Below are 15,631 nucleotides of genomic sequence, written 5' to 3' on the forward strand. Positions count from 1 at the left end.
TATAGAATTCTGCAGAGAGTCCATCTCCTCCTGGCGATTTTCCCTTATTCATTAAATTTATGCTTTCTAAAATTTCCTCTTGTGTGATAAAATTATCACAGAGTTGTTTAAAATCATGATTAATTTTTTTACAAGGTATTTTTTCTAAATAGTTATCAATTTCATTCCCTGCTATATTTTGCGATTCATACAGTGTGGCATAAAAGTTTTTAATATATTTCATAATTCCCTCTTTTTCTGTTATTGTTGTTGTTGTTGTGTTGATTTTAATTTTATCCATAGTTTTAGCTCCCCCCAATCTTTTCTCCTCCCTTTTATACAACCCCTCTGCTTTTTTATATATCCCCGTATATTTCCCTGCCCTGATTTCTCTACCCCTGCTTTCTATTTTATTTATTTCTTCCAATCTGTTTTTTAAATTGGTCTCTCTATCATTAGTGTTTAATTTTTGCAGTTGGTATCTAATCGGTTCTCTTTCCATTTTTAGTTTCTTACTTTTTAAGTTACAGTGTTCTATCGCTAATTTTTTAAATTTGACTTTTAATTTTTCCCATTCTAATATTATATCTATATTTTCCCTACTTTTAAGTTTATCTATCTCTTTTTTGGTATTTGGTATAAAATCTGTGTCTTTTAGAATTGAGTTATTTAGCATCCATCTTCCTTTCCCCCATTTCATTCTAATTTTAATTGTTACAGTCATATTTATGAGTTTGTGATCAGATATTTTAATATCAGTAATATTAGTTTCTTTGTGTATATATTTGTCATAATTATTGCAGTAAAATTTATCTAAGCGACTTCCTTTATTAGTTTTATATTCGTAAGTGAACTGTTTTCTTAATAAATTTTGTACTCTATATACATCTATTAGTTTGTACTTTTTAATAAAATATTCCATTTCTGGTTTGATCCTAATATCATTTGGTGCCAGATTTCCCTCCCTGTCTATATTATCTCCCACCCAATTAAAATCACCCCCTATGATAAGGTTCCCTGTCGCATATTTTTCTATATATTTATTTAAATGTTCTAAAAATTCTTTCCTATGTTCCCTGTTGGCTGGCATATATATATTAATTATGTTTATTTCTTCAATTATTACATGCATCATTCTACCTTTAAAATACCTTTCTACTTCTACTCTATCCCATGATAATCCCTTTTTATTTTTAATTAAAATTGCCACCACCACCCCCTTTAATGTCTGTACTTTCATAATCACTAGTTAATAAGATTCCGTCCAGGTGACTTTCAAATGCTAATTTAATGTTGTCTTTAAATCCATTGTGTGTTTCTTGTATACATAGTACATCATAATTTAAGTCTTTTTGAAATTTAAACACTTTTTCTTTATTTATACCATTTACATTAATAGACAGGAGCTGTAAGTTTTTTCCCTCCATTCCTGTCTCTTACCAGGGTGTTGCTTTTTGATTTTATTAACAATTTGTTAAAGAACTTTATTTTATATACTTAGTTGTGAATTTAGTCGTGAATTTTCGGTCGGGGGGGGGGGCACTGGTTTTCCCACCCCCCTGTGTTGAGTCTATAGTGCTTTCACTTTCGGCTGCACTGGTGATTGTGTGTTTTATTGTACTTTCTGTTTCCATGTTGCTTGTTTGTGTTGATTCAATTGTCCCTTTGGTCCCTGTATCCTCCCTTTCTGTCTCATACTCCGTGTCTGTTTCCGGTTCCGACATTTCGTTTTCATGACTTTCACTGTCCTTTTCTCCCTCTCTGTCCTCTCTGTCCCCTCCTTCTTTTTCTCTCTTTTCTTGTTCGTTTAGTTTCATTCTGGTTATCGATCTTTCTTCTGGCGATATGACATCCGTCTTTCTCTTTGACCTCCTCCTCCTCCTAGGCATTGGAGTTGATGTTAAGGGCGTTGCAGATTGCAGATTTTCATCCTGCTGCGTTTCTTCTATCTCCAGGCCCTCATATCTGTTTCGCGTATGTATTGCATCAACTCTCTCCCCTTCTGCTCTTGACGTTTTGTTGGGGCTTAAATACCCCTCCCAATCTAGAGTCCTGTGTCCCTCTATTTTTGTCAAATCTAACTCTGGGAGTTCTCTTATTTGTTCTTCTCTTGCCTCCCTGACATTCTTTATTAGTTTCAGAATTTCTTCTGTTTGTTGAACTTCTTGTTGTTGTTGTTGTTGTGTTGGTCCTTGGCCCGCTGTCTTGCAAGCATATGTCGGCCCTTGTTGTCTTTGCAGGTCATTCCCTCCTTTACAGTCTCTGGGTCTGTGGCCTGTCTGGTGGCACATGGGGCAGAGTCTGTCATGCTCACATCCCCTGTACCAGGTTTTTAGCCTGAATCCCAGGACATAGAAAAAGATGGGCACCTTCTTCGCGTCATCTATACTCACATATATTAGCCTGTTCCCTGATTTGATTGGCGCAAACCCCCATACGGTGGCCATCTTATGTGTAACTACGCTCACACCCATTTTTTTCTTCAGTTTATCTTTTAGCTTTTCGGTGCTGATTTCTAATGGCAGGCCCATTACGTTTATCTCCGTTAGTCTAGGCTCCATTGTTCTGATGAATGGCATAGTCTTGTATATCTTGGCTACTAGTCCTTTCACTTCTATTTCTTCCTCCTCTATTAATGCCTCTCCTCCTTTGGGGTATAGGACATATTTGTTGGGTCCTCCGTTTTGCAGAGCTTCCACTTTTCCTATGTCTAGGCCTATGGTATGGAGTGCCATTAGCACTTCGTTCTGTCTGGGTGTGTTCGTCGCCCCCTCGAAATCAATTGTCTGGCACCCAGCCTGGTGGTTGACTATTAATCTGTTTTCCTCCATGACTGTATGATAGTATTGTTTTATCTTGGACCTAATTGGTGCGGTGTTTCTATCTTCGTAATCCATTTTGCGTCTTTTTGCGTGTTATCAGCCGAAAGTGGGTCTCACTCTACTGCTTATATGGTACTTATCTTTCTGGCTATTTTAAAGACTATCAAGCTGGACAATACCCTCTAAATGTTTCTAAATTCTCTAGGTTCAAAATGTATAAATTACAATTTAGGGTATAAACATGCAAAAAATATTTGCAGATGTTTATATCTGCTTAGCATAGCTCACTCTGCTGTGCTGCACCTTAATCCTAGCCGGGATTATCTTTATGCAGCAGAGCTGAATAAGTGAAGGTATTACACAAATTGATCTATAATGAAATACAAACTTATAAAGGTATTAGTACATCAAACCCTATACTTGTCTCTATTTCTCACAATCCATTTGCTTTGTCCTTGCCATTTTCAGACGATAAAACAACAGACAAGGAGGAGTATAAGGGTAATAAGATTCCCTCCTTCGCACTTTTCACGCATATAGCTAATTTTCATAACAATGGAATATTGCAGGAAACGCTGGGGTGTTAGAAGGGTGTCTATGGCGTGTCTTGGTAATAAATCCAAATTAATAGTTCACCCATAAAGTGTCACTGTTTCTATAGGTGACACTGGCTTTTAATGAAAAACAAAATGCATCATTGTTTGCATTCCTATTGAATCTAATCTGTATCACCAAAACATCTAAAGTGTTGTTGTTGTTATGGGTTTTTTTTTTTTTGTTATTGTTGTTGTTGTTGATTTGTTCTTGTTGCGGCTGTTGTTTCTTTTCTTCTTTGTTTATTTAGTTTGTTTGTTTGTTGTTGTTCTTTTCTATTTTTATTAACCAAATTTCTATCATAACCACCTAAACATATCTTAGGGGAGGGAAATTTTAATTTTACTAATAAATATACTCGAGACGCAAAGCGTATTCAGTGGGATGGTGAAGAAGAGAACAAAAGCCAACGTTTCGTCGCCTAAGCCGTGAATGACTGACAATGTGGTCACAAAACAAAATAGTGGAGTTGTCGAATGTCAGCTGAACCACATATGCATAAGATATACTGTAATGAGGTAACTGTGATTCAACATTTGTGATTATAGTCCAGATATAATCAGATGTCTCCAAGAACCTGAAGATGTTCTCTACATATGCACTCGTAATTTGAAATCTTTCAGATGAGTTGTCATGTACTAGTGGATGTTTTATATCTACTTGATGCAACGCAGTTACAAGGACCTTGTCCAATACTTGGTGCTCTTTCAATGCAAGGCGGTAGGAGCTATATGTGTTCTGCATATGTTTCAACTTTTGGTGTGGTGACATCAATAAGGATAGAATGTGTTTGGAATAACTGCAAAAAAAAACTTTTCTGGTTTGGAGAGTAAAAAAATACAGTACACTGTATGCCAACCTTGGGGGCAACATTTTTAAACCTACATTACACATCTGACATCTATATAATCTACAAAAAGTGTAGGTGATTTTGGACAATTTCTATTCCGCCCAGCGAAAGAAATTTAAAGCCCCCGAATTCTACACAAGTGAGTATTCTAAGCTACTGACCATTTTTCGACTGCAAGATCGTGCTCATTACGCAACGTCAATCTGTACTCACTGCTTTACTCGTCAACTATGATTTTAAGAAGACGTTTCCTTTGCATTGATTTAAGACTAATACGACGTTCAATTATTCCCTGGATATGCGTTATATATTATGTCTGACTTGATAGAAGAAAGCAGAGCTGGAGGTTTTGTCATTTTTCACTAATAAAAACTTGTTCAAATAAATATCGATTTTCTATCAAGGCTTGAAACTATATGGTATGCTTTCTTAAATGGTTTGGACATATCGTGAAAAGTAAACTATCCCACAAGAACTTACATTTGTGTTGTATACAACCTGCCTAAAGATAGAATTCTTTCTTAATTTTGTTATCTGATATAATCATCTGTGCATACCTATCAATGAAATATACGATACGTTTACTTACTGGCTTATTTACTTACTTATGCTCCTGTAAGTTTATTCTTACACCTCGAGTTTATATATTTGCGGAACGTGTTGTCTGTTATATCGTTTTGTTTGTTATCATAAAGTAAATCGCTTTTCGTTATGAAAGAGACTAAACGGGAGTAAAGATCGATTGATTAGGAAGTACTTAGATTGAAAGTATTCTCGGAATAGTTTGTCCAGCCTTGAAATTCCAGGCAGTGTTTAATTTAAAACGTTACACCCTCGAACAGTGATATTTTACTTCGTTCTGTGTTGTACTCATTACGCAACATCCATCTGTTCTCAGTTTTGAAATACTCATCATTAGACAACATCCATCTGTACTCACTGTTTTGAAATACTCATCATTAGACAATATCCATCTGTACTCACTGTTTTGAAATACTCATCATTACGCAACATCCATCTGTACTCACTGTTTTGAAATACTCATCATTACGCAACATCCATCTGTACTCACTGTTTTGAAATACTCATCATTAGACAACATCCATCTGTACTCACTGTTTTGAAATACTCATCATTAGACAATATCCATCTGTACTCACTGTTTTGAAATACTCATCATTAGACAATATCCATCTGTACTCACTGTTTTGAAATACTCATCATTAGACAATATCCATCTGTACTCACTGTTTTGAAATACTCATCATTACGCAACATCCATCTGTACTCACTGTTTTGAAATACTCATCATTAGACAACATCCATCTGTACTCACTGTTTTGAAATACTCATCATTACGCAACATCCATCTGTTCTCACTGTTTTGAAATACTCATCATTACGCAACATCCATCTGTTCCCACTGTTTTGAAATACACATCAGATATAACTTAAATATTTTCTGTGCATTAATTCAAGATGAAAACCGTTTCCAACATTATCCTGGATATGCTTTATATGTTATCTCTGACAGTATAACAGAAAACAGATTTTTTGTCTTGTTTTGTTTTTTGTTTATTGTTTTTGTTTATCTTTGTTATCCGTTTCTAAGAAAGTGTACTTGTTTTAATGGTTTGTAATAAATTTTGCCTATATATCATGGACTGAAAGGAGGCGATATGCTTTTTTTTAATTGGTTCATACACATATCGTGAATAATAAAAAGATTTCATATAGCTGTAAATAAAGCAATATGACTGATGTTACATTTTTTTAAATCTTGTTAGCTTGTATGTTCAACTGTGTATATGTATCAAAATGCTAAACGACATATTTTATTACCTAATTACGTAGCCTCGTTAATTATAAGTTAAATTTGTGGCAGTAAAATTATACATAAAATGTGAGAAGAGTAGTCTTTATACCTACTTATAAGTTATACCCTTTGAAAGACGCGTTGTCTGGTATGCCTGTCTCTTTGTTATAGTCAAATGCACCACCTTTTCATGTGATAGTGTCCAATGAGGCGTTAAAGGCCTATTGACATAGGAAGTTTTTAGACCTAAAGTATTCATGGAATAGCCTGTCAAGCCTTGAAACTCCAAGGAGTGTTTAATCTGGAATTATCCACCCTCCCACCCCTTTCTATTTTAGAGAGAGAGAGCAAACGAAAAAGGATAATTAAGTAAATTTGAATCTACTTGAACTTCGTGCTAACATCTGGTACTTAATGCTACTTTTTCTTTTTACATTGATCGGATCTATTTCATATATTTTCATTGACGTCTTACACGACATGAGCTATAAAGACAAGAATTCTGAGAAGGATTGTCAATGTTAATTATAAATAAATCCTTGTTTAAACAATAAACACACTTCGAAAGGTCACGTTTCATCTTTGCCAATAGTATTGTATTGTTATTCAGTTTCTCAAGCATTCTACCATCAAAGATTCCGGATTACACCACTTCTGTAGCCTTAACTTTCTCCAGGTATACAGAGGTTTATGTTGTCATATTTTGTTGTATTAATAACCCATATCCCATTAAATATGTGCTTTTCAAAATTACTTCAATTTGTTCTCTCCTTCATATTAACTGATACATGGGCGGATCTCTTGGCTTCTTCTGCAAAGCGTAAAATGCGATGGTACAATTTGCTTCTGTTACCGGCATCTTTGCTTTTATCTGCAATTGGGCTGACAGACCTCATTACACAAGTATCTATTTGTCTGTCTCTCTCGTATCAGCTACATGTTAGTACGAGGTCTTCCTTGTGTTGAGCTATGACATCGAGTTTGTTTTGTTTTGTTTTTTTTTTGTCTTACCTAGAAACACGTTCTGAGCCGGCATACCCTCAGTAGTGCGTTAAGTCAGCAGTGCTCAAGTTGTTATCGCCATTACAGGGGTTTTCTTTCTTTCTCTGACTCAAAATCTTCATCAATTTCCTGTAGCGGCCTTCCTCTTTAAAGATATCGTAAGTGGTCAATCAAAGAGTGGACTCGAGTGTTGTCTCGGTGATGATGGGTGTGCGAAGCTTCTTTAAATACATTCGGCGAAATCACTCCGTTAAACCTGCCTCTATGACAACAGCATCCCGAGAAAAACTGTCTGACAAACAGTTGAGTGAAATTTTAGTTGCGGGACACCCCTACCACCTCCAATGTACGTAAACTAGCATCACTTCTATCCACATTGTTGCTCATTTTCTTTTTGAACCCCCCTGACGGAGAGCCCATTTTATCCTATCAGCCCCAGCAATTTTAGTGAGTTCTTGCACAAACAAAATATGGTGAAGTATATCTAAGTACTCGAGGTAAATTATACGGGCAACTGACTGCACGAACGGCAACATGTAACTCGCCATGCACCTGTCATTTCGACTATACACTTATTCCTGCATTGTGAAAACAAGGTTTAAAGTGACAGTGTCATCTTGTTTAAAATTTCAAGAGACACGAACGCCTTGCTCACGAATCACTCAAAATATAGCATCACTCATCAACATTATCTAAATCGATCTTTAGAAACCAAATGTGATTTCACCACTGCTATTCACTCGCCATTGAAGACCTTTGATTTCTATTATTATTATTATTATTATTCTGACAATGATCGCTGTAGTACTTAAAAGAACCCAAATGGACCGACTTGACCTAGCATACACACTTTATGTTAAGGGCCGCCAGGAACTGTCAAACCCAAATTAACTTAACGGTTATCAGTTAAAACTTGTTACCTACATCACTTTCTTTATTTATTGTTCTTACATGATCGTGTAAATTTACCTGGCTTGACACATGCAGTATTTGCATTCAGCAGTACTCAAACGTAGGAATTCAACGTGCTGAATGTTGCTAACTAACGCCATGAAAATTGCACATGTTGAGTGAGATTAGTTTTTTGTATTCAGAAGAAAAGACAAGAAGAAAAAAACATGTGTAGATTTTAGGATATTAGGTAAACAATATTTTAAGCGTGATTGCTATCATAACCCAGTTGGTTTCTTTTCTTCTCATTTTTAAACAAAATCCATCACCTTAAACAAAGCAAGAAATTTTTTCATGCATTAAGCATTTTTTTCATTCATTATCATCTATATCTAAATTGGAAAAAGGGCTATTATAAAAGTAGGGTGAGTGTTATTGATCAAAAGCCGAACAATATCCCATAATATGCACCGTTGTCTGCGTGGGTTCGAGTCTCAGGCTCGGCTAACGTTGGTACGTGAGAAAGCTTGCCAGTAGCTTCTCCAGGGTTGGTGGTTCTTCCCGGGGTTTTCTAGGGTTCTTCCTCCACCAGTTATACTGGCCGCCATGTATAGCCTATTTTGTGCTGAGCGTGTGTGATTTGGATTTTTAACGTAGCTTTAACAATTGTTCAGTCATATCGTTACGATGTCTGCAGTGTGACAGTTTATTGTGATGTCTAGCACTGGGGCATCATGCCGCAGACATGTAGCGTGATGTCCCACCCAGTCACATTATCCTGACACCAGGCCGACCAGTCCTAAAACTAACCTCTTGATGCTGAGCGCCAAGCGAGGCAGCTGTTAGTACCATTTTTGTAAGTGTTTGGTATGTCTCGGCCAGGGATCGAACCCACGACGTCCCGCATCCGAGGCGGACGCCCTAACCAATAGGCCACCGGGAGAGGTCAATATCTTGTGCTGAAAAATGGCGTTAAACCCTACAACAACAACAACTTACCTTTACCTGGAAATGACTTGCATTGAGGACAAGCCAACCAAACCATGTTCTTGATTTGTTTGTTTTGAGTTTAACGTCATTTCTCAGGGCAGAATAGGCTATACGTGAATGCCAGTTTAACTGGTGGAGTAAAAACCCGGGGGAAAAAACCGGGTAAGAACCACCAACCAACGGGAAGCTACCGGCAAGCTTTCTCACATACCCACATTGGCAGCCAAATCATCTATCGGATGCATTGCGTTAAAGCATTAAAGTAAGTCTCTCTCTCTCTCTCTCTCTCTCTCTCTCTCTCTATATATATATATATATATATATATATATATATATATATATATATATATATATATATATATATATATATATTTCATTATCAATATTTTTATTCTGTTTTAATACATATATGTATACATGTAAGTCATAAAATGTGCATTTTACAATATGAGCCTTTAAAGGGAAAAAACGAGTTAAAGTATGACCAGTCTTAACACTAACCTCTTTATGCTGAGCGCCAAGCGAAGCAGCTGCTAGTACCATTTTTGTTAGTCTTTGGTATGACTTGGCCTGGGTTCGAACCCGCGACCTCCTGTATCCGAGACGGACGCTCTAACCAGTTAGGTCACCGGAGCGGTGAGAGAGAGAATGTGTGTGTGTCTGTGTGCGTGTGTGTGTGTGTGTGATTTGGATTTTTAACGTAGCTTTAACAATTTTTCAGTCATATCGCAACGATGTCTGCAGTGTGGCAGTTTATAGTGATGTCTAGCATGGGGGCATCCTGCCGCAGACATGTAGCATAATGTCCCACCTAGTAACATTATCCTGACACCAGGCCGACCAGTCCTAAAAATAAACTCTTAATGCAGAGCTCTAAGCGAGGCAGCTGTCAGTACCATTATTGTAAGTCTTTGGTATGACTCGGTTTGGGTTGGAAAGCGCGACCTCCCGTATCCGGGGTGGACGCTCTAAACACTTTGGCCACTGGAGCGGTATTGGAATAGTTTTCATATTCTTTGCTTCGATGTATTTACGTACGTACTGTACTTATATTAATGTATTCTATCACAACTGGTAATCTAGTTTTATATACCTTATTAATTAATGAGTCGAGTTTAAATCTCTAACCCTTTTATTTGTATTCTTGTAATGGATTCATGACAAAATGTATAAAATGTAAGTCTTTGGTCTAATAATTTCCCTTTATGTAGACCAACAGCCACAGTATTCCAACTTCTTGTATCCCACTTTCTAAAGTACCCCATATCTTTGCAAATGACTACGCTATATAACGATAAAACCTAATATATCACTTGTTCAAATGCCACACACAAATCAATATCAATAACTATCAATCACAAATACCTAAATATGTCACTAAATTACCACTAATATGTATATAGCTAATTAAGCAAATCAAGGTCAACCCGTTTCCTACACGTGGCCTATTCAACAATCTGTATAATCCACCGTGCACACACACACACACACACACACACGTGTGTGTGTGTGTGTGTGTGTGTAGAAATGCCGGCTCGGTGCAAGGGTATTTTGCGTATTACGCGAAACTTCCACCTTACGCCACCACCACCTTGCAATGCCCTGTCAAATCTCAGTGAGTCATAAATGCTAGCCTTTCAAGTTTTAACACTGACACGGGGGGGGGGGTGAGTAGAAAGGTCGACGTGTCCCTTCACAAAGACTTTTCTGGCTTAAATGTGATAAAATTTTAATGATCAATGCATTCAACTTTAAAGTTCAATACAATTCAAAATTCGACACTTTACAACCTTATTCAACTTTAAATTGAAAGTGCCCATAATAAATAGTGATTCAACGTATTGTAAGCATAATGTTTGACAGATGTGGTGTTGTGACAGTGCTAAAGTCTACATTTTAGATGTTGACTTCACGTTTGAATCTAGGTTTTCTTTCCAGTTTTGCAATACAGTAATTTTTGTTACATTATGTTTTTATACTAAATTTGTAAGCAACGTATCTATAACACCATCATTTTGCTTCAGATCTGAAGCGTCAACAATAAATAAACTTTAGATATGTGTATTGTCCAATATTGTTTATCTATACGAAACGACCTATCTAGCTAGCAACGTTACAGTAGAAGTGTCCGTGTGGTCCAGCACTTATATTGTAACCACTGTTCCTGTAATCCGCTAAAGCATATGGTTATAATGGTGTCCATCCGTCTATCCGTTATGAGTTTCGTTCACTTCAAGTTGTCAGTCATATATATTTACCAAACATTGTGGGTAGTTTGGACTTGGTGCAAAACAGCAGTCTTTCGGGTTCAAAATGTGAAATGTCAAGGTCGCTGTAACCGAACAAAGAAAAAAGTTGAGGCACAATAACATTAGTTTCACATCACATGCCTCAAGCATACATTGCGGATAGATTCAGCATGGGGCAAATGAAAGTCCATCGACTTTTGTGGAATCAAAACGTCAAAGGCAATGGGACTGAAAGAAAAAATATTTTTTTCGCAACGTTAGTTCTGCATCCCCTAGACCAAACTTAATAAATGACTTGCGTTTCTGGTAAGGAAAACCGCCTGTAAACCTTGAGGTCAAAACATTCAGATTATAGGGTAATTATTCCTTCTTTAGAAATGCATTAAAGAATATTAGACGTTTTAATTCAAACAAAGTTTGTGGATGGCTTGCACTAAAGGCAGGAAAAAATCATGTTAATTTGACGGCTACAAAGTTAACGGTCATGTGATTGTGCATCAAAGTTAATGTATAACATTTGTTCTAGACAAGAGCCCTGAACAAACTTTGTTGACGGCTAACACTTAGAGTAATAAATAAATCTATAATTATGGGGTCAAATGTCACAGGTCATGGTCATGTTAAAGCTAATAAGAAAATGTTTTCTATATATTAAGTTTAGCATTTTAAATGCTGCATATAGAACTATTAAACACATGGGCTGACGCATACAATTGGCTGTTTACGATGCTCTTGTTGCAAATTCTATAAAATGTATTATTAATATAAACACACAAGAAATGAAAGCAATGTCCATATTGCACGCATTTTAAGCACTGACCTCGACAAAAGAAGTTCAGCACGATCCTTCTGTACATTTAAGATGTGAGGACAAATTTTGACTTTTCAAAATGCTCACTTTTCAACATATTGTTTCAGAAATTTACTAAAGGATGAATCAAAGCACTTACTCCAAACCCGAGCCAAGTTGAGCCTGGGAAAATTATAATACTTCCAGGAAACGTTCGATAAGAGTGTTGACAAATGTATATCTACTACTTTTCTATCCCCTAGACTTTATTGCATATTTATACACACCACGCATGTAGCCCACAAAGCTTCAGAAACATCTTGAAACAGTCAAAGAAGACAAAGGATAACATATCTTCTTCGTACTATTTTGTTTCACAAAATAAACAGCTTGAGCAATGAAGGAAACTGTATTTCCTTCAAGGCGTGATGTGTGTTGTTTTGCATCAGATATTAAACTCCCCACTGTTTGCTTCCTTGTAACGCTACGTCCCTTTCACAGGATTGACAACAACATAAAATATCATGTCTGCTACATCGTTCAATTGGTCAGATAGAGTAAAAGAGTTTCTAAAATGTCAGATATCTAATTTATCGCAACATACTAGGTTATTTTAAACCTACAGTTCTCTCTAATCGCTGATATTATTATGAAAGAGACCAAACGGGAGTATAAAATCGATTGATTAGGAAGTACTTAGATTGAAAGTATTCTTGGAATAGTTTGTCGAGCCTTGAAATTCCAGGTAGTGTTTAATTTAAAACGTTACACCCTCGAACAGTGAGTAGACTGATATACTGAACATTTACTTCGTTCTGTGTTGTACTCATTACGCAACATCCATCTGTACTCACTGTTTTGAAATACTCATCATTACGCAACATCCATCTGTACTCACTGTTTTGAAATATTCATCATTACGCAACATCCATCTGTACTCACTGTTTTGAAATACTCATCATTACGCAACATCCATCTGTACTCACTGTTTTGAAATACTCATCATTACGCAACATCCATCTGTACTCACTGTTTTGAAATACTCATCATTACGCAACATCCATCTGTACTCACAGTTTTTAAATACTCATCATTACGCAACATCCATCTGTTCTCACAGTTTTTAAATACTCATCATTACGCAACATCCATCTGTACTCACTGTTTTGAAATACACATCATTAAGCAATATCAATCTGTTCTCACTGTTTTGAAATACACATCAGATATGACGTAAATCAAATATTTTATATGCATTAATTCAAGATGAAAACCGTTTCCAACATTATCCTGGATATGCTTTATATATTATGTTTGACGGTATAACAGAAAACAGAGATCTTTTTGGATTTTTTTTTACATGATTGTTTTTTGTTTTTGTTATCCGTTTTATTTTATAGAAAGTGTGCTTGTTTTAATGGTTTGTAATAAATTTCGCTTTTATATCATGCTTTTTCTAATTGGTTCAGACACGTATCCTGAATAATAAACCCTTCCATACAGCTGTACATTAAGCAATGTGACTGATGTTACATTTTTTATAATTTTGTTAGCTTATATGTTCAACTGTGTATATGTATCAAAATAATAAAATACATACTTAATTACCTAATTACTTAGCCTCGTTAATTATCAGTTACATTTTTGGCAGTACAATTTATACACTTAAAATATGAGAAGAGCAGTCTTTATACCTACCTATAAGATATACACTTTGAAGGACGCGTTGTCTGGTATGCCTGTCTCTTTGTTATGGTCAAATGCGCCGCCTTTTCATATGCTAGTGTCCAATGGGGCGTTAAATATCTATCGACTAAGGAAGTTTTTAGACGTAAAGTATTCTTGGAATAGCCTGTCAAGCCTTGAAACTCCAAGGAGTGTTTAATCTGGAATTATTCACCTTCCCATCCCTTTCTATTTTAGAGAGAGAGAGAGAGCAAACGAAAAAGGATAAATCAGTACATTTGAATATACTTGGACTTCGTGCTAACATCTGGTACTTAATGCTACTTTATTTTTTTTTCATTGATCGGATCTATTTCATATATTTTCAATGACATCTTACACGACATGAGCTATAAGGACAAGAATTCTGAGAAGGATTGTCAATGTTAATTATAAATAAATCCTTGTTTAAACAATAAACACACTTCGAAAGGTCACGTTTCATCTTTGCCAATGGTATTGTATTGTTATTCAGTTTCTCAAGCATTCTACCATCAAAGATTCCGGATTACACCACTTCTGTAGCCTTAACTTTCTCCAGGTATTCAGATGTTTATGTTGTCGTATTTTGTTCTATTAATAACCCATATCCCATTAAATATGTGCTTTTGAAAATTACTTCAATTTGTTTCTTCCTTCATATAAACTGACAAATGGGCGGATCTCTTGGTTTCTTCTGCAAAGCATAAAATGCTATGTGTGATGGTAAAATTTGCTTTTGTTACCGGCATCTTTGCTTTGATCTGCAATTGGGCTAACAGACCTCTTTACACAAGTATGTATTTGTCTGTCTCTCATATCAACTACATGTTAGTACGAGATCTTCACTGTGTTGATCAATGGCATGGATGTTTTATTTTTCTTACCCAGAAGCACGTTCTGAGTCGGCATACCCTCAGTAGTGAGTAAGTCAGCAGTGCTCAAGTTATTATCGCCATTACAGAAGCATTCTTTCTCTCGCTCAACATCTTCATTAATTTCCTGTAGCGGCCTTCCTCTTTAAAGATATCGTAAGTGGTCAATCAAATAGTGGACTCGAGTGTTGTCTCGGTGATGAGGGGTGTGGGTAGCTTCTTTAAATACATTCGGCTAAATCACTCAGCTTTTTCTCATGAATTTCCGTTAAACCTGCCGCTATGACAACAGCATCCCGAGAAAAACTGTCTGACAAACAGTTGAGTGAAAGTTCAGTTGCGGGACACCCCTACCACCTCCAATGTACGTAAACTAGCATCACTTCTAGCCACATTGTTGCTCATTTTCTTTCCGACCCCCCCCCCCCCCCCCACCGCTGAGAGGCCATTTGAGCACATCCGCCCAAGCAATGTTAGTGAGTTCTTGCACAAACAAAATATGAAGTATATCTAAGTACTCGAGGTAAATTATACGGGCAACTGACTGCACGAACGGCAACATGTAACTCACCATGCACCTGTCATTTCGACTGTTCACTTATTCCTGCATTGTGAAAACAAGGTTTACAATGACAGCGTCAGCTTGTTTAAAATTTCAAGAGACACAAACGCCTTGCTCACGAGTCACTCAAAATATAGCATCACTCATCAACATTATCCAAATCGATCTTTAGAAACCAAATATGATTTCACCACTGCTATTCACTCGCCATTGAAGACCTTTGATTTCTATTATTATTATTATTATTATTATTCTGACAATGATCGCTGTAGTACTTAAAAGAACCTAAATGGACCGACTTGACCTAGCATACACACTTTATGTTAAGGGCCGCCAGGAACTGTCAAACCCAAATTAACTTAACGGTTATCAGTTAAAACTTGTTACCTACATCACTTTCTTTATTTATCGTTCTTACATGATCGTGTGAATTTACCTGGCTTGACACATGCAGTATTTGCATTCAGCAGTACTCAAACGTGGGAATTCAACGTGCTGAATGTTGCT

The sequence above is a fragment of the Sinohyriopsis cumingii genome, unplaced genomic scaffold (genome assembly GCF_028554795.1).
Source record: "Sinohyriopsis cumingii isolate HCF-2022 unplaced genomic scaffold, ASM2855479v2 utg000349l, whole genome shotgun sequence".
NCBI lineage: Eukaryota > Metazoa > Mollusca > Bivalvia > Unionida > Unionidae > Sinohyriopsis > Sinohyriopsis cumingii.